The following is a 25,633-nucleotide window of genomic DNA, read 5'->3' as shown; positions in this document are numbered from 1 at the left end:
ATCTATCTATCTATCTATCTATCTATCTATCTATCTATCTATCTATCTATCTATCTATCTATCTATCTATCTATCTATCTATCTATCTATCTATCTATCTATCTATCTATCTATCTATCTATCTATCTATCTATCTATCTTTATATATGGATACCTGCGTACACATACATATAGATATGCCATGCATTCCTTTAGATTTGTTCCAACCTCTTACCATTTATTTGAGAATCCCTACTTTTCAAGTGACTGCAAATGAAGTCATTTCCGGCACTTTTTGGCCGGTGCAAGGTAACAAAAACACATGACAACTTTTAATAAAAATCATTGGTCTCTTTATTAATGCGCACTGTCAAACATGGGGCTTTCACACGTCAGGTAAACATGATAACCAATATACAACAGAAGCAGATGTAGATTGCTTATCAATGCCGGGATAGAACAGTTGTGAATTGAGTAGAAGAAGGGCCCCTGAATTGATACTTATTATATACAGCCTGTAAGATAGTGAAAAATGCAGGCTAGGAAAGGAGATGCAAATATCAATGTATTAGAAAAATACATAAAGAGGAGTGATTTGCTTTTATTCATTCAAGGCTAGAAAAAATCAACATACTATTGCAAGCATTCATACACCACCAAATAGAAATTAACAATTCTGACATTAAACGTAAAGGTGATGATGCATTTGTATCATCACCTTGAGAAGGGTCACCGAGGAATTGAGCCCAGGGCTTCTGCACTTAAACACCAGAAACACTCCACTAAACTAAGATGCCTGTTGGTGCCAACAATTCCCAAAGTTAATGCATGTTCTAGGTGAGCAATGAACAGAATGCAGGGCTCTTTTCAAAGCGAGGTCAGTGAATCAACAGATACATCCACATGCCAATTACTTTAGTGTTTTTAAGAGAATTCACTTTCTTGGAACGAGTCTGCATGAAACCATCTTCAGGGCCTGGACAATTTCATGGCAAAACGGCACCTCTCAACATTGCAGCCAAGACAATATAACAACTGTTTCTGCCCGGTTTCGAACCGGGGACCTTTCGCGTGTGAGGCAAACGTGATAACCACTACACTACAGAAACAGATGTCTACAGTTGATTCTTCTGTGATGAAACTTCTCAAAACAGGCTATTCCAAGGGCCTCTGGTTTTAGATTTCTTTCATGCAACCTTCCCAGACAGCCCTAGCTGAACGCTTGTATATGCCATGCAAGTTCAGCATTTTTGCAAAATGCTTAAAGAGAAATGTTTCCTATTTGCTCAGGCAGGGCAAGGTTAAAAGCATGAGACTCTAGCAAATATTCATCCACTACTGCAAAGAGAAAATTGATATTGGCTTTGAAATGCATACTTCAATACTACTTTAAAAAAGCACCAATGAAAGGGCTCGTCTGGGATTTGAACCCGGGACCTCTCGCACCCAAAGCGAGAATCATACCCCTAGACCAACGAGCCTTCGAAAGGCCTGCACCTCTGAAAAGCTAATACCAGCTCTAAGCACGCAATGAAGATCATGCTGGGGACTTTTTCATGCTTGGTCTGTGAATACACATGAAATTCAGTGTCAACTTACCCTTTCTCAAATGATATCACTATCATTTATAAGTGTCCCCTTTTATTTTGTCCCAGCATTGGACACGTCTTACAGGAAGTCAGCACTTATTTATCTATTTCTGCAGTGGCTAGACCCTAAAGAGAAAGAATAAAAAGCTGTTCATAACAACATAAGAAACACATGTTGCATTTTTTCTCAAATGCTTATTCCCTTTGTGCAAATCGGAATGCCAAGCTGAATAACTGGGTCACAGATTCTGGCTAATTATCTTTCCCTTGAATGCAAGTAGCAATAAAAACTGCCTAATGCAGGACTAAAGCATTCCTTGCAAGCCTCTAACATCATAACATAACTGAGCTGCTGGTAGCAAGCTAAGCAATACCTTCCCAAAATGAGAAGTACATGTGCTAATCCGCTCAATCAGCGCTCGATCAGGCTCGATCAGGCGAGATATAGAAAAGGTGGAAAGGGTCCAAATGGCTGTCCCTTCCTTTTTAGGGTGGGTCCTTCTGACTATCATAGGATTGCTTGTATAAGTGGCCAGGGTCAGAGAAAAAACTTTCAACCCTTCTCAGTGTTCTATCCAGAAGCAGGCATTTTCTGTGCCTTTAATTTCAGGCTTTTCCCAGCAGTCTCTGTTCTGCCTATGTAAATTAACAAAAGCAGTGCTTATTCATCACTTACTCTAATGTCCTTACTGTCCAGAAAGCTCTGCCTAAGTATGCTTTTTTTCTTTTTCAGTGAAATTCTAAATGTTTTTTCTGCCCAGTCTATGGCAGTAGAATGCTGCTTATGATGCCACATTTTGTTGAATCACCAAGGTACAACTACAGAGGAATATATGAGTCTGAACGACATGGAACTCTTAGCTAACACATCACAATGTGTGATGCTTGCCAACCAAGCACTAGATTCTGGAGCGCTGATGATCAGAACATTCTGCTCCTGAAGGAAAGGAAAGACAGCTTGATGGAAAATAAAGTCTCAGTTTATATTAATGCTCTCTCTCTCCCAATATCTATCTATCTATCTATCTATCTATCTATCTATCTATCTATCTATCTATCTATCTATCTATCTATCTATCTATCTATCTATCTATCTATCTATCTATCTATCTATCTATCTATCTATCTATCTATCTATCTATCTATCTATCTATCTATCTATCTATCTATCTATCTATCTTTATATATGGATACCTGCGTACACATACATATAGATATGCCATGCATTCCTTTAGATTTGTTCCAACCTCTTACCATTTATTTGAGAATCCCTACTTTTCAAGTGACTGCAAATGAAGTCATTTCCGGCACTTTTTGGCCGGTGCAAGGTAACAAAAACACATGACAACTTTTAATAAAAATCATTGGTCTCTTTATTAATGCGCACTGTCAAACATGGGGCTTTCACACGTCAGGTAAACATGATAACCAATATACAACAGAAGCAGATGTAGATTGCTTATCAATGCCGGGATAGAACAGTTGTGAATTGAGTAGAAGAAGGGCCCCTGAATTGATACTTATTATATACAGCCTGTAAGATAGTGAAAAATGCAGGCTAGGAAAGGAGATGCAAATATCAATGTATTAGAAAAATACATAAAGAGGAGTGATTTGCTTTTATTCATTCAAGGCTAGAAAAAATCAACATACTATTGCAAGCATTCATACACCACCAAATAGAAATAAACAATTCTGACATTAAACGTAAAGGTGATGATGCATTTGTATCATCACCTTGAGAAGGGTCACCGAGGAATTGAGCCCAGGGCTTCTGCACTTAAACACCAGAAACACTCCACTAAACTAAGATGCCTGTTGGTGCCAACAATTCCCAAAGTTAATGCATGTTCTAGGTGAGCAATGAACAGAATGCAGGGCTCTTTTCAAAGCGAGGTCAGTGAATCAACAGATACATCCACATGCCAATTACTTTAGTGTTTTTAAGAGAATTCACTTTCTTGGAACGAGTCTGCATGAAACCATCTTCAGGGCCTGGACAATTTCATGGCAAAACGGCACCTCTCAACATTGCAGCCAAGACAATATAACAACTGTTTCTGCCCGGTTTCGAACCGGGGACCTTTCGCGTGTGAGGCAAACGTGATAACCACTACACTACAGAAACAGATGTCTACAGTTGATTCTTCTGTGATGAAACTTCTCAAAACAGGCTATTCCAAGGGCCTCTGGTTTTAGATTTCTTTCATGCAACCTTCCCAGACAGCCCTAGCTGAACGCTTGTATATGCCATGCAAGTTCAGCATTTTTGCAAAATGCTTAAAGAGAAATGTTTCCTATTTGCTCAGGCAGGGCAAGGTTAAAAGCATGAGACTCTAGCAAATATTCATCCACTACTGCAAAGAGAAAATTGATATTGGCTTTGAAATGCATACTTCAATACTACTTTAAAAAAGCACCAATGAAAGGGCTCATCCGGGATTTGAATCCGGGACCTCTCGCACCCAAAGCGAGAATCATACCCCTAGACCAACGAGCCTTCGAAAGGCCCGCACCTCTGAAAAGCTAATACCAGCTCTAAGCACGCAATGAAGATCATGCTGGGGACTTTTTCATGCTTGGTCTGTGAATACACATGAAATTCAGTGTCAACTTACCCTTTCTCAAATGATATCACTATCATTTATAAGTGTCCCCTTTTATTTTGTCCCAGCATTGGACACGTCTTACAGCAAGTCAGCACTTATTTATCTATTTCTGCAGTGGCTAGACCCTAAAGAGAAAGAATAAAAAGCTGTTCATAACAACATAAGAAACACATGTTGCATTTTTTCTCAAATGCTTATTCCCTTTGTGCAAATCGGAATGCCAAGCTGAATAACTGGGCCACAGATTCTGGCTAATTATCTTTCCCTTGAATGCAAGTAGCAATAAAAACTGCCTAATGCAGGACTAAAGCATTCCTTGCAAGCCTCTAACATCATAACATAACTGAGCTGCTGGTAGCAAGCTAAGCAATACCTTCCCAAAATGAGAAGTACATGTGCTAATCCGCTCAATCAGCGCTCGATCAGGCTCGATCAGGCGAGATATAGGCTCGATCAGGCGAGATATAGAAAAGGTGGAAAGGGTCCAAATGGCTGTCCCTTCCTTTTTAGGGTGGGTCCTTCTGACTATCATAGGATTGCTTGTATAAGTGGCCAGGGTCAGAGAAAAAACTTTCAACCCTTCTCAGTGTTCTATCCAGAAGCAGGCATTTTCTGTGCCTTTAATTTCAGGCTTTTCCCAGCAGTCTCTGTTCTGCCTATGTAAATTAACAAAAGCAGTGCTTATTCATCACTTACTCTAATGTCCTTACTGTCCAGAAAGCTCTGCCTAAGTATGCTTTTTTTCTTTTTCAGTGAAATTCTAAATGTTTTTTCTGCCCAGTCTATGGCAGTAGAATGCTGCTTATGATGCCACATTTTGTTGAATCACCAAGGTACAACTACAGAGGAATATATGAGTCTGAACGACATGGAACTCTTAGCTAACACATCACAATGTGTGATGCTTGCCAACCAAGCACTAGATTCTGGAGCGCTGATGATCAGAACATTCTGCTCCTGAAGGAAAGGAAAGACAGCTTGATGGAAAATAAAGTCTCAGTTTATATTAACGCTCTCTCTCTCCCAATATCTATCTATCTATCTATCTATCTATCTATCTATCTATCTATCTATCTATCTATCTATCTATCTATCTATCTATCTATCTATCTATCTATCTATCTATCTATCTATCTATCTATCTATCTATCTATCTATCTATCTATCTATCTATCTATCTATCTATCTATCTATCTATCTATCTATCTTTATATATGGATACCTGCGTACACATACATATAGATATGCCATGCATTCCTTTAGATTTGTTCCAACCTCTTACCATTTATTTGAGAATTCCTACTTTTCAAGTGACTGCAAATGAAGTCATTTCCGGCACTTTTTGGCCGGTGCAAGGTAACAAAAACACATGCCAACTTTTAATACAAATCATTGGTCTCTTTATTAACGCGCACTGTCAAACATGGGGCTTTCACACGTCAGGTAAACATGATAACCAATACACAACAGAAGCAGATGTAGATTGCTTATCAATGCCAGGATAGAATAGTTGTGAATTGAGTAATAGAAGGGCCCCTGAATTGATACTTATTATATACAGCCTGTAAGATAGTGAAAAATGCAGGCTAGGAAAGGAGATGCAAATATCAATGTATTAGAAAAATACATAAAGAGGAGTGATTTGCTTTTATTCATTCAAGGCTAGAAAAAATCAACATACTATTGCAAGCATTCATACACCACCAAATAGAAATAAACAATTCTGACATTAAACGTAAAGGTGACGATGCATTTGTATCATCACCTTGAGAAGGGTCACCGAGGAATTGAGCCCAGGGCTTCTGCACTTAAACACCAGAAACACTCCACTAAACTAAGATGCCTGTTGGTGCCAACAATTCCCAAAGTTAATGCATGTTCTAGGTGAGCAATGAACAGAATGCAGGGCTCTTATGAAAGCGAGGTCTGTGAATCAACAGATACATCCACATGCCAATTACTTTAGTGTTTTTAAGAGAATTCACTTTCTTGGAATGAGTCTGCATGAAACCATCTTCAGGGCCTGGACAATTTCATGGCAAAACGGCACCTCTCAACATTGCAGCCAAGACAATATAACAACTGTTTCTGCCCGGTTTCATACCGGGGACCTTTCGCGTGTGAGGCGAACGTGATAACCACTACACTACAGAAACAGATGTCTACAGTTGATTCTTCTGTGATGAAACTTCTCAAAACAGGCTATTCCAAGGGCCTCTGGTTTTAGATTTCTTTCATGCAACCTTCCCAGACAGCCCTAGCTGAACGCTTGTATATGCCATGCAAGTTCAGCATTTTTGCAAAATGCTTAAAGAGAAATGTTTCCTATTTGCTCAGGCAGGGCAAGGTTAAAAGCATGAGACTCTAGCAAATATTCATCCACTACTGCAAAGAGAAAATATTGGCTTTGAAATGCATACTTCAATACTACTTTAAAAAAGCACCAATGAAAGGGCTCATCCGGGATTTGAACCCGGGACCTCTCGCACCCAAAGCGAGAATCATACCCCTAGACCAACGAGCCTTCGAAAGGCCCGCACCTCTGAAAAGCTAATACCAGCTCTAAGCACGCAATGAAGATCATGCTGGGGACTTTTTCATGCTTGGTCTGTGAATACACATGAAATTCAGTGTCAACTTACCCTTTCTCAAATGATATCACTATCATTTATAAGTGTCCCCTTTTATTTTGTCCCAGCATTGGACACGTCTTACAGCAAGTCAGCACTTATTTATCTATTTCTGCAGTGGCTAGACCCTAAAGAGAAAGAATAAAAAGCTGTTCATAACAACATAAGAAACACATGTTGCATTTTTTCTCAAATGCTTATTCCCTTTGTGCAAATCGGAATGCCAAGCTGAATAACTGGGCCACAGATTCTGGCTAATTATCTTTCCCTTGAATGCAAGTAGCAATAAAAACTGCCTAATGCAGGACTAAAGCATTCCTTGCAAGCCTCTAACATCATAACATAACTGAGCTGCTGGTAGCAAGCTAAGCAATACCTTCCCAAAATGAGAAGTACATGTGCTAATCCGCTCAATCAGCGCTCGATCAGGCTCGATCAGGCGAGATATAGAAAAGGTGGAAAGGGTCCAAATGGCTGTCCCTTCCTTTTTAGGGTGGGTCCTTCTGACTATCATAGGATTGCTTGTACGAGTGGCCAGGGTCAGAGAAAAAACTTTCAACCCTTCTCAGTGTTCTATCCAGAAGCAGGCATTTTCTGTGCCTTTAATTTCAGGCTTTTCCCAGCAGTCTCTGTTCTGCCTATGTAAATTAACAAAAGCAGTGCTTATTCATCACTTACTCTAATGTCCTTACTGTCCAGAAAGCTCTGCCTAAGTATGCTTTTTTTCTTTTTCAGTGAAATTCTAAATGTTTTTTCTGCCCAGTCTATGGCAGTAGAATGCTGCTTATGATGCCACATTTTGTTGAATCACCAAGGTACAACTACAGAGGAATATATGAGTCTGAACGACATGGAACTCTTAGCTAACACATCACAATGTGTGATGCTTGCCAACCAAGCACTAGATTCTGGAGCGCTGATGATCAGAACATTCTGCTCCTGAAGGAAAGGAAAGACAGCTTGATGGAAAATAAAGTCTCAGTTTTTATTAACGCTCTCTCTCTCCCAATATCTATCTATCTATCTATCTATCTATCTATCTATCTATCTATCTATCTATCTATCTATCTATCTATCTATCTATCTATCTATCTATCTATCTATCTATCTATCTATCTATCTATCTATCTATCTATCTATCTATCTATCTATCTATCTATCTATCTATCTATCTATCTATCTATCTATCTATCTATCTATCTTTATATATGGATACCTGCGTACACATACATATAGATATGCCATGCATTCCTTTAGATTTGTTCCAACCTCTTACCATTTATTTGAGAATTCCTACTTTTCAAGTGACTGCAAATGAAGTCATTTCCGGCACTTTTTGGCCGGTGCAAGGTAACAAAAACACATGCCAACTTTTAATACAAATCATTGGTCTCTTTATTAACGCGCACTGTCAAACATGGGGCTTTCACACGTCAGGTAAACATGATAACCAATACACAACAGAAGCAGATGTAGATTGCTTATCAATGCCAGGATAGAATAGTTGTGAATTGAGTAATAGAAGGGCCCCTGAATTGATACTTATTATATACAGCCTGTAAGATAGTGAAAAATGCAGGCTAGGAAAGGAGATGCAAATATCAATGTATTAGAAAAATACATAAAGAGGAGTGATTTGCTTTTATTCATTCAAGGCTAGAAAAAATCAACATACTATTGCAAGCATTCATACACCACCAAATAGAAATAAACAATTCTGACATTAAACGTAAAGGTGACGATGCATTTGTATCATCACCTTGAGAAGGGTCACCGAGGAATTGAGCCCAGGGCTTCTGCACTTAAACACCAGAAACACTCCACTAAACTAAGATGCCTGTTGGTGCCAACAATTCCCAAAGTTAATGCATGTTCTAGGTGAGCAATGAACAGAATGCAGGGCTCTTATGAAAGCGAGGTCTGTGAATCAACAGATACATCCACATGCCAATTACTTTAGTGTTTTTAAGAGAATTCACTTTCTTGGAATGAGTCTGCATGAAACCATCTTCAGGGCCTGGACAATTTCATGGCAAAACGGCACCTCTCAACATTGCAGCCAAGACAATATAACAACTGTTTCTGCCCGGTTTCATACCGGGGACCTTTCGCGTGTGAGGCGAACGTGATAACCACTACACTACAGAAACAGATGTCTACAGTTGATTCTTCTGTGATGAAACTTCTCAAAACAGGCTATTCCAAGGGCCTCTGGTTTTAGATTTCTTTCATGCAACCTTCCCAGACAGCCCTAGCTGAACGCTTGTATATGCCATGCAAGTTCAGCATTTTTGCAAAATGCTTAAAGAGAAATGTTTCCTATTTGCTCAGGCAGGGCAAGGTTAAAAGCATGAGACTCTAGCAAATATTCATCCACTACTGCAAAGAGAAAATTGATATTGGCTTTGAAATGCATACTTCAATACTACTTTAAAAAAGCACCAATGAAAGGGCTCATCCGGGATTTGAATCCGGGACCTCTCGCACCCAAAGCGAGAATCATACCCCTAGACCAACGAGCCTTCGAAAGGCCCGCACCTCTGAAAAGCTAATACCAGCTCTAAGCACGCAATGAAGATCATGCTGGGGACTTTTTCATGCTTGGTCTGTGAATACACATGAAATTCAGTGTCAACTTACCCTTTCTCAAATGATATCACTATCATTTATAAGTGTCCCCTTTTATTTTGTCCCAGCATTGGACACGTCTTACAGCAAGTCAGCACTTATTTATCTATTTCTGCAGTGGCTAGACCCTAAAGAGAAAGAATAAAAAGCTGTTCATAACAACATAAGAAACACATGTTGCATTTTTTCTCAAATGCTTATTCCCTTTGTGCAAATCGGAATGCCAAGCTGAATAACTGGGCCACAGATTCTGGCTAATTATCTTTCCCTTGAATGCAAGTAGCAATAAAAACTGCCTAATGCAGGACTAAAGCATTCCTTGCAAGCCTCTAACATCATAACATAACTGAGCTGCTGGTAGCAAGCTAAGCAATACCTTCCCAAAATGAGAAGTACATGTGCTAATCCGCTCAATCAGCGCTCGATCAGGCTCGATCAGGCGAGATATAGGCTCGATCAGGCGAGATATAGAAAAGGTGGAAAGGGTCCAAATGGCTGTCCCTTCCTTTTTAGGGTGGGTCCTTCTGACTATCATAGGATTGCTTGTATAAGTGGCCAGGGTCAGAGAAAAAACTTTCAACCCTTCTCAGTGTTCTATCCAGAAGCAGGCATTTTCTGTGCCTTTAATTTCAGGCTTTTCCCAGCAGTCTCTGTTCTGCCTATGTAAATTAACAAAAGCAGTGCTTATTCATCACTTACTCTAATGTCCTTACTGTCCAGAAAGCTCTGCCTAAGTATGCTTTTTTTCTTTTTCAGTGAAATTCTAAATGTTTTTTCTGCCCAGTCTATGGCAGTAGAATGCTGCTTATGATGCCACATTTTGTTGAATCACCAAGGTACAACTACAGAGGAATATATGAGTCTGAACGACATGGAACTCTTAGCTAACACATCACAATGTGTGATGCTTGCCAACCAAGCACTAGATTCTGGAGCGCTGATGATCAGAACATTCTGCTCCTGAAGGAAAGGAAAGACAGCTTGATGGAAAATAAAGTCTCAGTTTATATTAACGCTCTCTCTCTCCCATATCTATCTATCTATCTATCTATCTATCTATCTATCTATCTATCTATCTATCTATCTATCTATCTATCTATCTATCTATCTATCTATCTATCTATCTATCTATCTATCTATCTATCTATCTATCTATCTATCTATCTATCTATCTATCTATCTATCTATCTATCTATCTATCTATCTATCTATCTATCTATCTATCTATCTATCTTTATATATGGATACCTGCGTACACATACATATAGATATGCCATGCATTCCTTTAGATTTGTTCCAACCTCTTACCATTTATTTGAGAATTCCTACTTTTCAAGTGACTGCAAATGAAGTCATTTCCGGCACTTTTTGGCCGGTGCAAGGTAACAAAAACACATGCCAACTTTTAATACAAATCATTGGTCTCTTTATTAACGCGCACTGTCAAACATGGGGCTTTCACACGTCAGGTAAACATGATAACCAATACACAACAGAAGCAGATGTAGATTGCTTATCAATGCCAGGATAGAATAGTTGTGAATTGAGTAATAGAAGGGCCCCTGAATTGATACTTATTATATACAGCCTGTAAGATAGTGAAAAATGCAGGCTAGGAAAGGAGATGCAAATATCAATGTATTAGAAAAATACATAAAGAGGAGTGATTTGCTTTTATTCATTCAAGGCTAGAAAAAATCAACATACTATTGCAAGCATTCATACACCACCAAATAGAAATAAACAATTCTGACATTAAACGTAAAGGTGACGATGCATTTGTATCATCACCTTGAGAAGGGTCACCGAGGAATTGAGCCCAGGGCTTCTGCACTTAAACACCAGAAACACTCCACTAAACTAAGATGCCTGTTGGTGCCAACAATTCCCAAAGTTAATGCATGTTCTAGGTGAGCAATGAACAGAATGCAGGGCTCTTATGAAAGCGAGGTCTGTGAATCAACAGATACATCCACATGCCAATTACTTTAGTGTTTTTAAGAGAATTCACTTTCTTGGAATGAGTCTGCATGAAACCATCTTCAGGGCCTGGACAATTTCATGGCAAAACGGCACCTCTCAACATTGCAGCCAAGACAATATAACAACTGTTTCTGCCCGGTTTCATACCGGGGACCTTTCGCGTGTGAGGCGAACGTGATAACCACTACACTACAGAAACAGATGTCTACAGTTGATTCTTCTGTGATGAAACTTCTCAAAACAGGCTATTCCAAGGGCCTCTGGTTTTAGATTTCTTTCATGCAACCTTCCCAGACAGCCCTAGCTGAACGCTTGTATATGCCATGCAAGTTCAGCATTTTTGCAAAATGCTTAAAGAGAAATGTTTCCTATTTGCTCAGGCAGGGCAAGGTTAAAAGCATGAGACTCTAGCAAATATTCATCCACTACTGCAAAGAGAAAATTGATATTGGCTTTGAAATGCATACTTCAATACTACTTTAAAAAAGCACCAATGAAAGGGCTCATCCGGGATTTGAACCCGGGACCTCTCGCACCCAAAGCGAGAATCATACCCCTAGACCAACGAGCCTTCGAAAGGCCCGCACCTCTGAAAAGCTAATACCAGCTCTAAGCACGCAATGAAGATCATGCTGGGGACTTTTTCATGCTTGGTCTGTGAATACACATGAAATTCAGTGTCAACTTACCCTTTCTCAAATGATATCACTATCATTTATAAGTGTCCCCTTTTATTTTGTCCCAGCATTGGACACGTCTTACAGCAAGTCAGCACTTATTTATCTATTTCTGCAGTGGCTAGACCCTAAAGAGAAAGAATAAAACGCTGTTCATAACAACATAAGAAACACATGTTGCATTTTTTCTCAAATGCTTATTCCCTTTGTGCAAATCGGAATGCCAAGCTGAATAACTGGGCCACAGATTCTGGCTAATTATCTTTCCCTTGAATGCAAGTAGCAATAAAAACTGCCTAATGCAGGACTAAAGCATTCCTTGCAAGCCTCTAACATCATAACATAACTGAGCTGCTGGTAGCAAGCTAAGCAATACCTTCCCAAAATGAGAAGTACATGTGCTAATCCGCTCAATCAGCGCTCGATCAGGCGAGATATAGAAAAGGTGGAAAGGGTCCAAATGGCTGTCCCTTCCTTTTTAGGGTGGGTCCTTCTGACTATCATAGGATTGCTTGTATAAGTGGCCAGGGTCAGAGAAAAAACTTTCAACCCTTCTCAGTGTTCTATCCAGAAGCAGGCATTTTCTGTGCCTTTAATTTCAGGCTTTTCCCAGCAGTCTCTGTTCTGCCTATGTAAATTAACAAAAGCAGTGCTTATTCATCACTTACTCTAATGTCCTTACTGTCCAGAAAGCTCTGCCTAAGTATGCTTTTTTTCTTTTTCAGTGAAATTCTAAATGTTTTTTCTGCCCAGTCTATGGCAGTAGAATGCTGCTTATGATGCCACATTTTGTTGAATCACCAAGGTACAACTACAGAGGAATATATGAGTCTGAACGACATGGAACTCTTAGCTAACACATCACAATGTGTGATGCTTGCCAACCAAGCACTAGATTCTGGAGCGCTGATGATCAGAACATTCTGCTCCTGAAGGAAAGGAAAGACAGCTTGATGGAAAATAAAGTCTCAGTTTATATTAACGCTCTCTCTCTCCCAATATCTATCTATCTATCTATCTATCTATCTATCTATCTATCTATCTATCTATCTATCTATCTATCTATCTATCTATCTATCTATCTATCTATCTATCTATCTATCTATCTATCTATCTATCTATCTATCTATCTATCTATCTATCTATCTATCTATCTATCTATCTATCTATCTATCTATCTATCTATCTTTATATATGGATACCTGCGTACACATACATATAGATATGCCATGCATTCCTTTAGATTTGTTCCAACCTCTTACCATTTATTTGAGAATCCCTACTTTTCAAGTGACTGCAAATGAAGTCATTTCCGGCACTTTTTGGCCGGTGCAAGGTAACAAAAACACATGACAACTTTTAATAAAAATCATTGGTCTCTTTATTAATGCGCACTGTCAAACATGGGGCTTTCACACGTCAGGTAAACATGATAACCAATATACAACAGAAGCAGATGTAGATTGCTTATCAATGCCGGGATAGAACAGTTGTGAATTGAGTAGAAGAAGGGCCCCTGAATTGATACTTATTATATACAGCCTGTAAGATAGTGAAAAATGCAGGCTAGGAAAGGAGATGCAAATATCAATGTATTAGAAAAATACATAAAGAGGAGTGATTTGCTTTTATTCATTCAAGGCTAGAAAAAATCAACATACTATTGCAAGCATTCATACACCACCAAATAGAAATAAACAATTCTGACATTAAACGTAAAGGTGACGATGCATTTGTATCATCACCTTGAGAAGGGTCACCGAGGAATTGAGCCCAGGGCTTCTGCACTTAAACACCAGAAACACTCCACTAAACTAAGATGCCTGTTGGTGCCAACAATTCCCAAAGTTAATGCATGTTCTAGGTGAGCAATGAACAGAATGCAGGGCTCTTTTCAAAGCGAGGTCTGTGAATCAACAGATACATCCACATGCCAATTACTTTAGTGTTTTTAAGAGAATTCACTTTCTTGGAACGAGTCTGCATGAAACCATCTTCAGGGCCTGGACAATTTCATGGCAAAACGGCACCTCTCAACATTGCAGCCAGACAATATAACAACTGTTTCTGCCCGGTTTCGAACCGGGGACCTTTCGCGTGTGAGGCAAACGTGATAACCACTACACTACAGAAACAGATGTCTACAGTTGATTCTTCTGTGATGAAACTTCTCAAAACAGGCTATTCCAAGGGCCTCTGGTTTTAGATTTCTTTCATGCAACCTTCCCAGACAGCCCTAGCTGAACGCTTGTATATGCCATGCAAGTTCAGCATTTTTGCAAAATGCTTAAAGAGAAATGTTTCCTATTTGCTCAGGCAGGGCAAGGTTAAAAGCATGAGACTCTAGCAAATATTCATCCACTACTGCAAAGAGAAAATTGATATTGGCTTTGAAATGCATACTTCAATACTACTTTAAAAAAGCACCAATGAATGGGCTCGTCTGGGATTTGAACCCGGGACCTCTCGCACCCAAAGCGAGAATCATACCCCTAGACCAACGAGCCTTCGAAAGGCCTGCACCTCTGAAAAGCTAATACCAGCTCTAAGCACGCAATGAAGATCATGCTGGGGACTTTTTCATGCTTGGTCTGTGAATACACATGAAATTCAGTGTCAACTTACCCTTTCTCAAATGATATCACTATCATTTATAAATGTCCCCTTTTATTTTGTCCCAGCATTGGACACGTCTTACAGGAAGTCAGCACTTATTTATCTATTTCTGCAGTGGCTAGACCCTAAAGAGAAAGAATAAAAAGCTGTTCATAACAACATAAGAAACACATGTTGCATTTTTTCTCAAATGCTTATTCCCTTTGTGCAAATCGGAATGCCAAGCTGAATAACTGGGTCACAGATTCTGGCTAATTATCTTTCCCTTGAATGCAAGTAGCAATAAAAACTGCCTAATGCAGGACTAAAGCATTCCTTGCAAGCCTCTAACATCATAACATAACTGAGCTGCTGGTAGCAAGCTAAGCAATACCTTCCCAAAATGAGAAGTACATGTGCTAATCCGCTCAATCAGCGCTCGATCAGGCTCGATCAGGCGAGATATAGAAAAGGTGGAAAGGGTCCAAATGGCTGTCCCTTCCTTTTTAGGGTGGGTCCTTCTGACTATCATAGGATTGCTTGTATAAGTGGCCAGGGTCAGAGAAAAAACTTTCAACCCTTCTCAGTGTTCTATCCAGAAGCAGGCATTTTCTGTGCCTTTAATTTCAGGCTTTTCCCAGCAGTCTCTGTTCTGCCTATGTAAATTAACAAAAGCAGTGCTTATTCATCACTTACTCTAATGTCCTTACTGTCCAGAAAGCTCTGCCTAAGTATGCTTTTTTTCTTTTTCAGTGAAATTCTAAATGTTTTTTCTGCCCAGTCTATGGCAGTAGAATGCTGCTTATGATGCCACATTTTGTTGAATCACCAAGGTACAACTACAGAGGAATATATGAGTCTGAACGACATGGAACTCTTAGCTAACACATCACAATGTGTGATGCTTGCCAACCAAGCACTAGATTCTGGAGCGCTGATGATCAGAACATTCTGCTCCTGAAGGAAAGGAAAGACAGCTTGATGGAAAATAAAGTCTCAGTTTATATTAACGCTCTCTCTCTCCCAATATCTATCTATCTATCTATCTATCTATCTATCTATCTATCTATCTATCTATCTATCTATCTATCTATCTATCTATCTATCTATCTATCTATCTATCTATCTATCTATCTATCTATCTATCTATCTATCTATCTATCTATCTATCTTTATATATGGATACCTGCGTACACATACATATAGATATGCCATGCATTCCTTTAGATTTGTTCCAACCTCTTACCATTTATTTGAGAATTCCTACTTTTCAAGTGACTGCAAATGAAGTCATTTCCGGCACTTTTTGGCCGGTGCAAGGTAACAAAAACACATGCCAACTTTTAATACAAATCATTGGTCTCTTTATTAACGCGCACTGTCAAACATGGGGCTTTCACACGTCAGGTAAACATGATAACCAATACACAACAGAAGCAGATGTAGATTGCTTATCAATGCCAGGATAGAATAGTTGTGAATTGAGTAATAGAAGGGCCCCTGAATTGATACTTATTATATACAGCCTGTAAGATAGTGAAAAATGCAGGCTAGGAAAGGAGATGCAAATATCAATGTATTAGAAAAATACATAAAGAGGAGTGATTTGCTTTTATTCATTCAAGGCTAGAAAAAATCAACATACTATTGCAAGCATTCATACACCACCAAATAGAAATAAACAATTCTGACATTAAACGTAAAGGTGACGATGCATTTGTATCATCACCTTGAGAAGGGTCACCGAGGAATTGAGCCCAGGGCTTCTGCACTTAAACACCAGAAACACTCCACTAAACTAAGATGCCTGTTGGTGCCAACAATTCCCAAAGTTAATGCATGTTCTAGGTGAGCAATGAACAGAATGCAGGGCTCTTATGAAAGCGAGGTCTGTGAATCAACAGATACATCCACATGCCAATTACTTTAGTGTTTTTAAGAGAATTCACTTTCTTGGAATGAGTCTGCATGAAACCATCTTCAGGGCCTGGACAATTTCATGGCAAAACGGCACCTCTCAACATTGCAGCCAAGACAATATAACAACTGTTTCTGCCCGGTTTCATACCGGGGACCTTTCGCGTGTGAGGCGAACGTGATAACCACTACACTACAGAAACAGATGTCTACAGTTGATTCTTCTGTGATGAAACTTCTCAAAACAGGCTATTCCAAGGGCCTCTGGTTTTAGATTTCTTTCATGCAACCTTCCCAGACAGCCCTAGCTGAACGCTTGTATATGCCATGCAAGTTCAGCATTTTTGCAAAATGCTTAAAGAGAAATGTTTCCTATTTGCTCAGGCAGGGCAAGGTTAAAAGCATGAGACTCTAGCAAATATTCATCCACTACTGCAAAGAGAAAATTGATATTGGCTTTGAAATGCATACTTCAATACTACTTTAAAAAAGCACCAATGAAAGGGCTCATCCGGGATTTGAACCCGGGACCTCTCGCACCCAAAGCGAGAATCATACCCCTAGACCAACGAGCCTTCGAAAGGCCCGCACCTCTGAAAAGCTAATACCAGCTCTAAGCACGCAATGAAGATCATGCTGGGGACTTTTTCATGCTTGGTCTGTGAATACACATGAAATTCAGTGTCAACTTACCCTTTCTCAAATGATATCACTATCATTTATAAGTGTCCCCTTTTATTTTGTCCCAGCATTGGACACGTCTTACAGCAAGTCAGCACTTATTTATCTATTTCTGCAGTGGCTAGACCCTAAAGAGAAAGAATAAAAAGCTGTTCATAACAACATAAGAAACACATGTTGCATTTTTTCTCAAATGCTTATTCCCTTTGTGCAAATCGGAATGCCAAGCTGAATAACTGGGCCACAGATTCTGGCTAATTATCTTTCCCTTGAATGCAAGTAGCAATAAAAACTGCCTAATGCAGGACTAAAGCATTCCTTGCAAGCCTCTAACATCATAACATAACTGAGCTGCTGGTAGCAAGCTAAGCAATACCTTCCCAAAATGAGAAGTACATGTGCTAATCCGCTCAATCAGCGCTCGATCAGGCTCGATCAGGCGAGATATAGGCTCGATCAGGCGAGATATAGAAAAGGTGGAAAGGGTCCAAATGGCTGTCCCTTCCTTTTTAGGGTGGGTCCTTCTGACTATCATAGGATTGCTTGTATAAGTGGCCAGGGTCAGAGAAAAAACTTTCAACCCTTCTCAGTGTTCTATCCAGAAGCAGGCATTTTCTGTGCCTTTAATTTCAGGCTTTTCCCAGCAGTCTCTGTTCTGCCTATGTAAATTAACAAAAGCAGTGCTTATTCATCACTTACTCTAATGTCCTTACTGTCCAGAAAGCTCTGCCTAAGTATGCTTTTTTTCTTTTTCAGTGAAATTCTAAATGTTTTTTCTGCCCAGTCTATGGCAGTAGAATGCTGCTTATGATGCCACATTTTGTTGAATCACCAAGGTACAACTACAGAGGAATATATGAGTCTGAACGACATGGAACTCTTAGCTAACACATCACAATGTGTGATGCTTGCCAACCAAGCACTAGATTCTGGAGCGCTGATGATCAGAACATTCTGCTCCTGAAGGAAAGGAAAGACAGCTTGATGGAAAATAAAGTCTCAGTTTATATTAACGCTCTCTCTCTCCCAATATCTATCTATCTATCTATCTATCTATCTATCTATCTATCTATCTATCTATCTATCTATCTATCTATCTATCTATCTATCTATCTATCTATCTATCTATCTATCTATCTATCTATCTATCTATCTATCTATCTATCTATCTATCTATCTATCTATCTATCTATCTATCTATCTTTATATATGGATACCTGCGTACACATACATATAGATATGCCATGCATTCCTTTAGATTTGTTCCAACCTCTTACCATTTATTTGAGAATTCCTACTTTTCAAGTGACTGCAAATGAAGTCATTTCCGGCACTTTTTGGCCGGTGCAAGGTAACAAAAACACATGCCAACTTTTAATACAAATCATTGGTCTCTTTATTAACGCGCACTGTCAAACATGGGGCTTTCACACGTCAGGTAAACATGATAACCAATACACAACAGAAGCAGATGTAGATTGCTTATCAATGCCAGGATAGAATAGTTGTGAATTGAGTAATAGAAGGGCCCCTGAATTGATACTTATTATATACAGCCTGTAAGATAGTGAAAAATGCAGGCTAGGAAAGGAGATGCAAATATCAATGTATTAGAAAAATACATAAAGAGGAGTGATTTGCTTTTATTCATTCAAGGCTAGAAAAAATCAACATACTATTGCAAGCATTCATACACCACCAAATAGAAATAAACAATTCTGACATTAAACGTAAAGGTGACGATGCATTTGTATCATCACCTTGAGAAGGGTCACCGAGGAATTGAGCCCAGGGCTTCTGCACTTAAACACCAGAAACACTCCACTAAACTAAGATGCCTGTTGGTGCCAACAATTCCCAAAGTTAATGCATGTTCTAGGTGAGCAATGAACAGAATGCAGGGCTCTTATGAAAGCGAGGTCTGTGAATCAACAGATACATCCACATGCCAATTACTTTAGTGTTTTTAAGAGAATTCACTTTCTTGGAATGAGTCTGCATGAAACCATCTTCAGGGCCTGGACAATTTCATGGCAAAACGGCACCTCTCAACATTGCAGCCAAGACAATATAACAACTGTTTCTGCCCGGTTTCATACCGGGGACCTTTCGCGTGTGAGGCGAACGTGATAACCACTACACTACAGAAACAGATGTCTACAGTTGATTCTTCTGTGATGAAACTTCTCAAAACAGGCTATTCCAAGGGCCTCTGGTTTTAGATTTCTTTCATGCAACCTTCCCAGACAGCCCTAGCTGAACGCTTGTATATGCCATGCAAGTTCAGCATTTTTGCAAAATGCTTAAAGAGAAATGTTTCCTATTTGCTCAGGCAGGGCAAGGTTAAAAGCATGAGACTCTAGCAAATATTCATCCACTACTGCAAAGAGAAAATTGATATTGGCTTTGAAATGCATACTTCAATACTACTTTAAAAAAGCACCAATGAAAGGGCTCATCCGGGATTTGAACCCGGGACCTCTCGCACCCAAAGCGAGAATCATACCCCTAGACCAACGAGCCTTCGAAAGGCCCGCACCTCTGAAAAGCTAATACCAGCTCTAAGCACGCAATGAAGATCATGCTGGGGACTTTTTCATGCTTGGTCTGTGAATACACATGAAATTCAGTGTCAACTTACCCTTTCTCAAATGATATCACTATCATTTATAAGTGTCCCCTTTTATTTTGTCCCAGCATTGGACACGTCTTACAGCAAGTCAGCACTTATTTATCTATTTCTGCAGTGGCTAGACCCTAAAGAGAAAGAATAAAACGCTGTTCATAACAACATAAGAAACACATGTTGCATTTTTTCTCAAATGCTTATTCCCTTTGTGCAAATCGGAATGCCAAGCTGAATAACTGGGCCACAGATTCTGGCTAATTATCTTTCCCTTGAATGCAAGTAGCAATAAAAACTGCCTAATGCAGGACTAAAGCATTCCTTGCAAGCCTCTAACATCATAACATAACTGAGCTGCTGGTAGCAAGCTAAGCAATACCTTCCCAAAATGAGAAGTACATGTGCTAATCCGCTCAATCAGCGCTCGATCAGGCGAGATATAGAAAAGGTGGAAAGGGTCCAAATGGCTGTCCCTTCCTTTTTAGGGTGGGTCCTTCTGACTATCATAGGATTGCTTGTATAAGTGGCCAGGGTCAGAGAAAAAACTTTCAACCCTTCTCAGTGTTCTATCCAGAAGCAGGCATTTTCTGTGCCTTTAATTTCAGGCTTTTCCCAGCAGTCTCTGTTCTGCCTATGTAAATTAACAAAAGCAGTGCTTATTCATCACTTACTCTAATGTCCTTACTGTCCAGAAAGCTCTGCCTAAGTATGCTTTTTTTCTTTTTCAGTGAAATTCTAAATGTTTTTTCTGCCCAGTCTATGGCAGTAGAATGCTGCTTATGATGCCACATTTTGTTGAATCACCAAGGTACAACTACAGAGGAATATATGAGTCTGAACGACATGGAACTCTTAGCTAACACATCACAATGTGTGATGCTTGCCAACCAAGCACTAGATTCTGGAGCGCTGATGATCAGAACATTCTGCTCCTGAAGGAAAGGAAAGACAGCTTGATGGAAAATAAAGTCTCAGTTTATATTAACGCTCTCTCTCTCCCAATATCTATCTATCTATCTATCTATCTATCTATCTATCTATCTATCTATCTATCTATCTATCTATCTATCTATCTATCTATCTATCTATCTATCTATCTATCTATCTATCTATCTATCTATCTATCTATCTATCTATCTATCTATCTATCTATCTATCTATCTATCTATCTATCTATCTATCTATCTATCTATCTATCTATCTATCTATCTATCTATCTATCTATCCATCCATCCATCCATCTATCTATCTATCTATCTATCTATCTATCTATCTATCTATCTATCTATCTATCTATCTATCTATCTATCTATCTATCTATCTATCTTTATATATGGATACCTGCGTACACATACATATAGATATGCCAGGCATTCCTTTAGATTTGTTCCAACCTCTTACCATTTATTTGAGAATCCCTACTTTTCAAGTGACTGCAAATTAAGTCATTTCCGGCACTTTTTGGCCGGTGCAAGGTAACAAAAACACATGACAACTTTTAATAAAAATCATTGGTCTCTTTATTAACGCGCACTGTCAAACATGGGGCTTTCACACGTCAGGTAAACATGATAACCAATATACAACAGAAGCAGATGTAGATTGCTTATCAATGCCGGGATAGAACAGTTGTGAATTGAGTAGAAGAAGGGCCCCTGAATTGATACTTATTATATACAGCCTCTAAGATAGTGAAAAATGCAGGCTAGGAAAGGAGATGCAAATATCAATGTATTAGAAAAATACATAAAGAGGAGTGATTTGCTTTTATTCATTCAAGGCTAGAAAAAATCAACATACTATTGCAAGCATTCATACACCACCAAATAGAAATAAACAATTCTGACATTAAACGTAAAGGTGACGATGCATTTGTATCATCACCTTGAGAAGGGTCACCGAGGAATTGAGCCCAGGGCTTCTGCACTTAAACACCAGAAACACTCCACTAAACTAAGATGCCTGTTGGTGCCAACAATTCCCAAAGTTAATGCATGTTCTAGGTGAGCAATGAACAGAATGCAGGGCTCTTTTCAAAGCGAGGTCTGTGAATCAACAGATACATCCACATGCCAATTACTTTAGTGTTTTTAAGAGAATTCACTTTCTTGGAACGAGTCTGCATGAAACCATCTTCAGGGCCTGGACAATTTCATGGCAAAACGGCACCTCTCAACATTGCAGCCAAGACAATATAACAACTGTTTCTGCCCGGTTTCGAACCGGGGACCTTTCGCGTGTGAGGCAAACGTGATAACCACTACACTACAGAAACAGATGTCTACAGTTGATTCTTCTGTGATGAAACTTCTCAAAACAGGCTATTCCAAGGGCCTCTGGTTTTAGATTTCTTTCATGCAACCTTCCCAGACAGCCCTAGCTGAACGCTTGTATATGCCATGCAAGTTCAGCATTTTTGCAAAATGCTTAAAGAGAAATGTTTCCTATTTGCTCAGGCAGGGCAAGGTTAAAAGCATGAGACTCTAGCAAATATTCATCCACTACTGCAAAGAGAAAATTGATATTGGCTTTGAAATGCATACTTCAATACTACTTTAAAAAAGCACCAATGAATGGGCTCGTCTGGGATTTGAACCCGGGACCTCTCGCACCCAAAGCGAGAATCATACCCCTAGACCAACGAGCCTTCGAAAGGCCTGCACCTCTGAAAAGCTAATACCAGCTCTAAGCACGCAATGAAGATCATGCTGGGGACTTTTTCATGCTTGGTCTGTGAATACACATGAAATTCAGTGTCAACTTACCCTTTCTCAAATGATATCACTATCATTTATAAATGTCCCCTTTTATTTTGTCCCAGCATTGGACACGTCTTACAGGAAGTCAGCACTTATTTATCTATTTCTGCAGTGGCTAGACCCTAAAGAGAAAGAATAAAAAGCTGTTCATAACAACATAAGAAACACATGTTGCATTTTTTCTCAAATGCTTATTCCCTTTGTGCAAATCGGAATGCCAAGCTGAATAACTGGGTCACAGATTCTGGCTAATTATCTTTCCCTTGAATGCAAGTAGCAATAAAAACTGCCTAATGCAGGACTAAAGCATTCCTTGCAAGCCTCTAACATCATAACATAACTGAGCTGCTGGTAGCAAGCTAAGCAATACCTTCCCAAAATGAGAAGTACATGTGCTAATCCGCTCAATCAGCGCTCGATCAGGCTCGATCAGGCGAGATATAGAAAAGGTGGAAAGGGTCCAAATGGCTGTCCCTTCCTTTTTAGGGTGGGTCCTTCTGACTATCATAGGATTGCTTGTATAAGTGGCCAGGGTCAGAGAAAAAACTTTCAACCCTTCTCAGTGTTCTATCCAGAAGCAGGCATTTTCTGTGCCTTTAATTTCAGGCTTTTCCCAGCAGTCTCTGTTCTGCCTATGTAAATTAACAAAAGCAGTGCTTATTCATCACTTACTCTAATGTCCTTACTGTCCAGAAAGCTCTGCCTAAGTATGCTTTTTTTCTTTTTCAGTGAAATTCTAAATGTTTTTTCTGCCCAGTCTATGGCAGTAGAATGCTGCTTATGATGCCACATTTTGTTGAATCACCAAGGTACAACTACAGAGGAATATATGAGTCTGAACGACATGGAACTCTTAGCTAACACATCACAATGTGTGATGCTTGCCAACCAAGCACTAGATTCTGGAGCGCTGATGATCAGAACATTCTGCTCCTGAAGGAAAGGAAAGACAGCTTGATGGAAAATAAAGTCTCAGTTTATATTAACGCTCTCTCTCTCCCAATATCTATCTATCTATCTATCTATCTATCTATCTATCTATCTATCTATCTATCTATCTATCTATCTATCTATCTATCTATCTATCTATCTATCTATCTATCTATCTATCTATCTATCTATCTATCTATCTATCTATCTATCTATCTATCTATCTATCTATCTATCTATCTATCTATCTATCTATCTATCTTTATATATGGATACCTGCGTACACATACATATAGATATGCCATGCATTCCTTTAGATTTGTTCCAACCTCTTACCATTTATTTGAGAATCCCTACTTTTCAAGTGACTGCAAATGAAGTCATTTCCGGCACTTTTTGGCCGGTGCAAGGTAACAAAAACACATGACAACTTTTAATAAAAATCATTGGTCTCTTTATTAATGCGCACTGTCAAACATGGGGCTTTCACACGTCAGGTAAACATGATAACCAATATACAACAGAAGCAGATGTAGATTGCTTATCAATGCCGGGATAGAACAGTTGTGAATTGAGTAGAAGAAGGGCCCCTGAATTGATACTTATTATATACAGCCTGTAAGATAGTGAAAAATGCAGGCTAGGAAAGGAGATGCAAATATCAATGTATTAGAAAAATACATAAAGAGGAGTGATTTGCTTTTATTCATTCAAGGCTAGAAAAAATCAACATACTATTGCAAGCATTCATACACCACCAAATAGAAATAAACAATTCTGACATTAAACGTAAAGGTGACGATGCATTTGTATCATCACCTTGAGAAGGGTCACCGAGGAATTGAGCCCAGGGCTTCTGCACTTAAACACCAGAAACACTCCACTAAACTAAGATGCCTGTTGGTGCCAACAATTCCCAAAGTTAATGCATGTTCTAGGTGAGCAATGAACAGAATGCAGGGCTCTTTTCAAAGCGAGGTCTGTGAATCAACAGATACATCCACATGCCAATTACTTTAGTGTTTTTAAGAGAATTCACTTTCTTGGAACGAGTCTGCATGAAACCATCTTCAGGGCCTGGACAATTTCATGGCAAAACGGCACCTCTCAACATTGCAGCCAAGACAATATAACAACTGTTTCTGCCCGGTTTCGAACCGGGGACCTTTCGCGTGTGAGGCAAACGTGATAACCACTACACTACAGAAACAGATGTCTACAGTTGATTCTTCTGTGATGAAACTTCTCAAAACAGGCTATTCCAAGGGCCTCTGGTTTTAGATTTCTTTCATGCAACCTTCCCAGACAGCCCTAGCTGAACGCTTGTATATGCCATGCAAGTTCAGCATTTTTGCAAAATGCTTAAAGAGAAATGTTTCCTATTTGCTCAGGCAGGGCAAGGTTAAAAGCATGAGACTCTAGCAAATATTCATCCACTACTGCAAAGAGAAAATTGATATTGGCTTTGAAATGCATACTTCAATACTACTTTAAAAAAGCACCAATGAATGGGCTCGTCTGGGATTTGAACCCGGGACCTCTCGCACCCAAAGCGAGAATCATACCCCTAGACCAACGAGCCTTCGAAAGGCCTGCACCTCTGAAAAGCTAATACCAGCTCTAAGCACGCAATGAAGATCATGCTGGGGACTTTTTCATGCTTGGTCTGTGAATACACATGAAATTCAGTGTCAACTTACCCTTTCTCAAATGATATCACTATCATTTATAAATGTCCCCTTTTATTTTGTCCCAGCATTGGACACGTCTTACAGGAAGTCAGCACTTATTTATCTATTTCTGCAGTGGCTAGACCCTAAAGAGAAAGAATAAAAAGCTGTTCATAACAACATAAGAAACACATGTTGCATTTTTTCTCAAATGCTTATTCCCTTTGTGCAAATCGGAATGCCAAGCTGAATAACTGGGTCACAGATTCTGGCTAATTATCTTTCCCTTGAATGCAAGTAGCAATAAAAACTGCCTAATGCAGGACTAAAGCATTCCTTGCAAGCCTCTAACATCATAAC

The 25,633-nt window shown here is 39.3% G+C and overlaps 9 non-coding genes across 9 annotated transcripts; all 9 read right to left on the bottom strand.

Annotated features, from left to right (window-relative positions):
- Positions 1-1,015: 1,015 nt before the first annotated feature.
- Positions 1,016-1,088, bottom strand: TRNAV-CAC (transfer RNA valine (anticodon CAC)). The gene has a single exon. It is a non-coding gene; the product is annotated as a tRNA-Val (tRNA).
- Positions 1,089-3,623: 2,535 nt separating this feature from the next.
- Positions 3,624-3,696, bottom strand: TRNAV-CAC (transfer RNA valine (anticodon CAC)). The gene has a single exon. It is a non-coding gene; the product is annotated as a tRNA-Val (tRNA).
- A 2,933-nt stretch (positions 3,697-6,629) lies between these two features.
- Positions 6,630-6,701, bottom strand: TRNAP-UGG (transfer RNA proline (anticodon UGG)). Its single transcript has one exon. It is a non-coding gene; the product is annotated as a tRNA-Pro (tRNA).
- A 5,216-nt stretch (positions 6,702-11,917) lies between these two features.
- On the bottom strand, positions 11,918-11,989 carry TRNAP-UGG (transfer RNA proline (anticodon UGG)). The gene has a single exon. It is a non-coding gene; the product is annotated as a tRNA-Pro (tRNA).
- Positions 11,990-14,157: 2,168 nt separating this feature from the next.
- Positions 14,158-14,230, bottom strand: TRNAV-CAC (transfer RNA valine (anticodon CAC)). Its single transcript has one exon. It is a non-coding gene; the product is annotated as a tRNA-Val (tRNA).
- A 2,880-nt stretch (positions 14,231-17,110) lies between these two features.
- Positions 17,111-17,182, bottom strand: TRNAP-UGG (transfer RNA proline (anticodon UGG)). Its single transcript has one exon. It is a non-coding gene; the product is annotated as a tRNA-Pro (tRNA).
- A 2,557-nt stretch (positions 17,183-19,739) lies between these two features.
- Positions 19,740-19,811, bottom strand: TRNAP-UGG (transfer RNA proline (anticodon UGG)). Its single transcript has one exon. It is a non-coding gene; the product is annotated as a tRNA-Pro (tRNA).
- Positions 19,812-22,116: 2,305 nt separating this feature from the next.
- Positions 22,117-22,189, bottom strand: TRNAV-CAC (transfer RNA valine (anticodon CAC)). Its single transcript has one exon. It is a non-coding gene; the product is annotated as a tRNA-Val (tRNA).
- Positions 22,190-24,740: 2,551 nt separating this feature from the next.
- On the bottom strand, positions 24,741-24,813 carry TRNAV-CAC (transfer RNA valine (anticodon CAC)). The gene has a single exon. It is a non-coding gene; the product is annotated as a tRNA-Val (tRNA).
- Between the last annotated feature and the right edge of the window lie 820 nt (positions 24,814-25,633).

Source organism: Lissotriton vulgaris, unplaced genomic scaffold (assembly GCF_964263255.1).
Source record: "Lissotriton vulgaris unplaced genomic scaffold, aLisVul1.2 SCAFFOLD_1545, whole genome shotgun sequence".
NCBI lineage: Eukaryota > Metazoa > Chordata > Amphibia > Caudata > Salamandridae > Lissotriton > Lissotriton vulgaris.
Note: the sequence above shows the minus strand (reverse complement) of the source record. Positions and strands in the feature narration are given on the sequence as shown.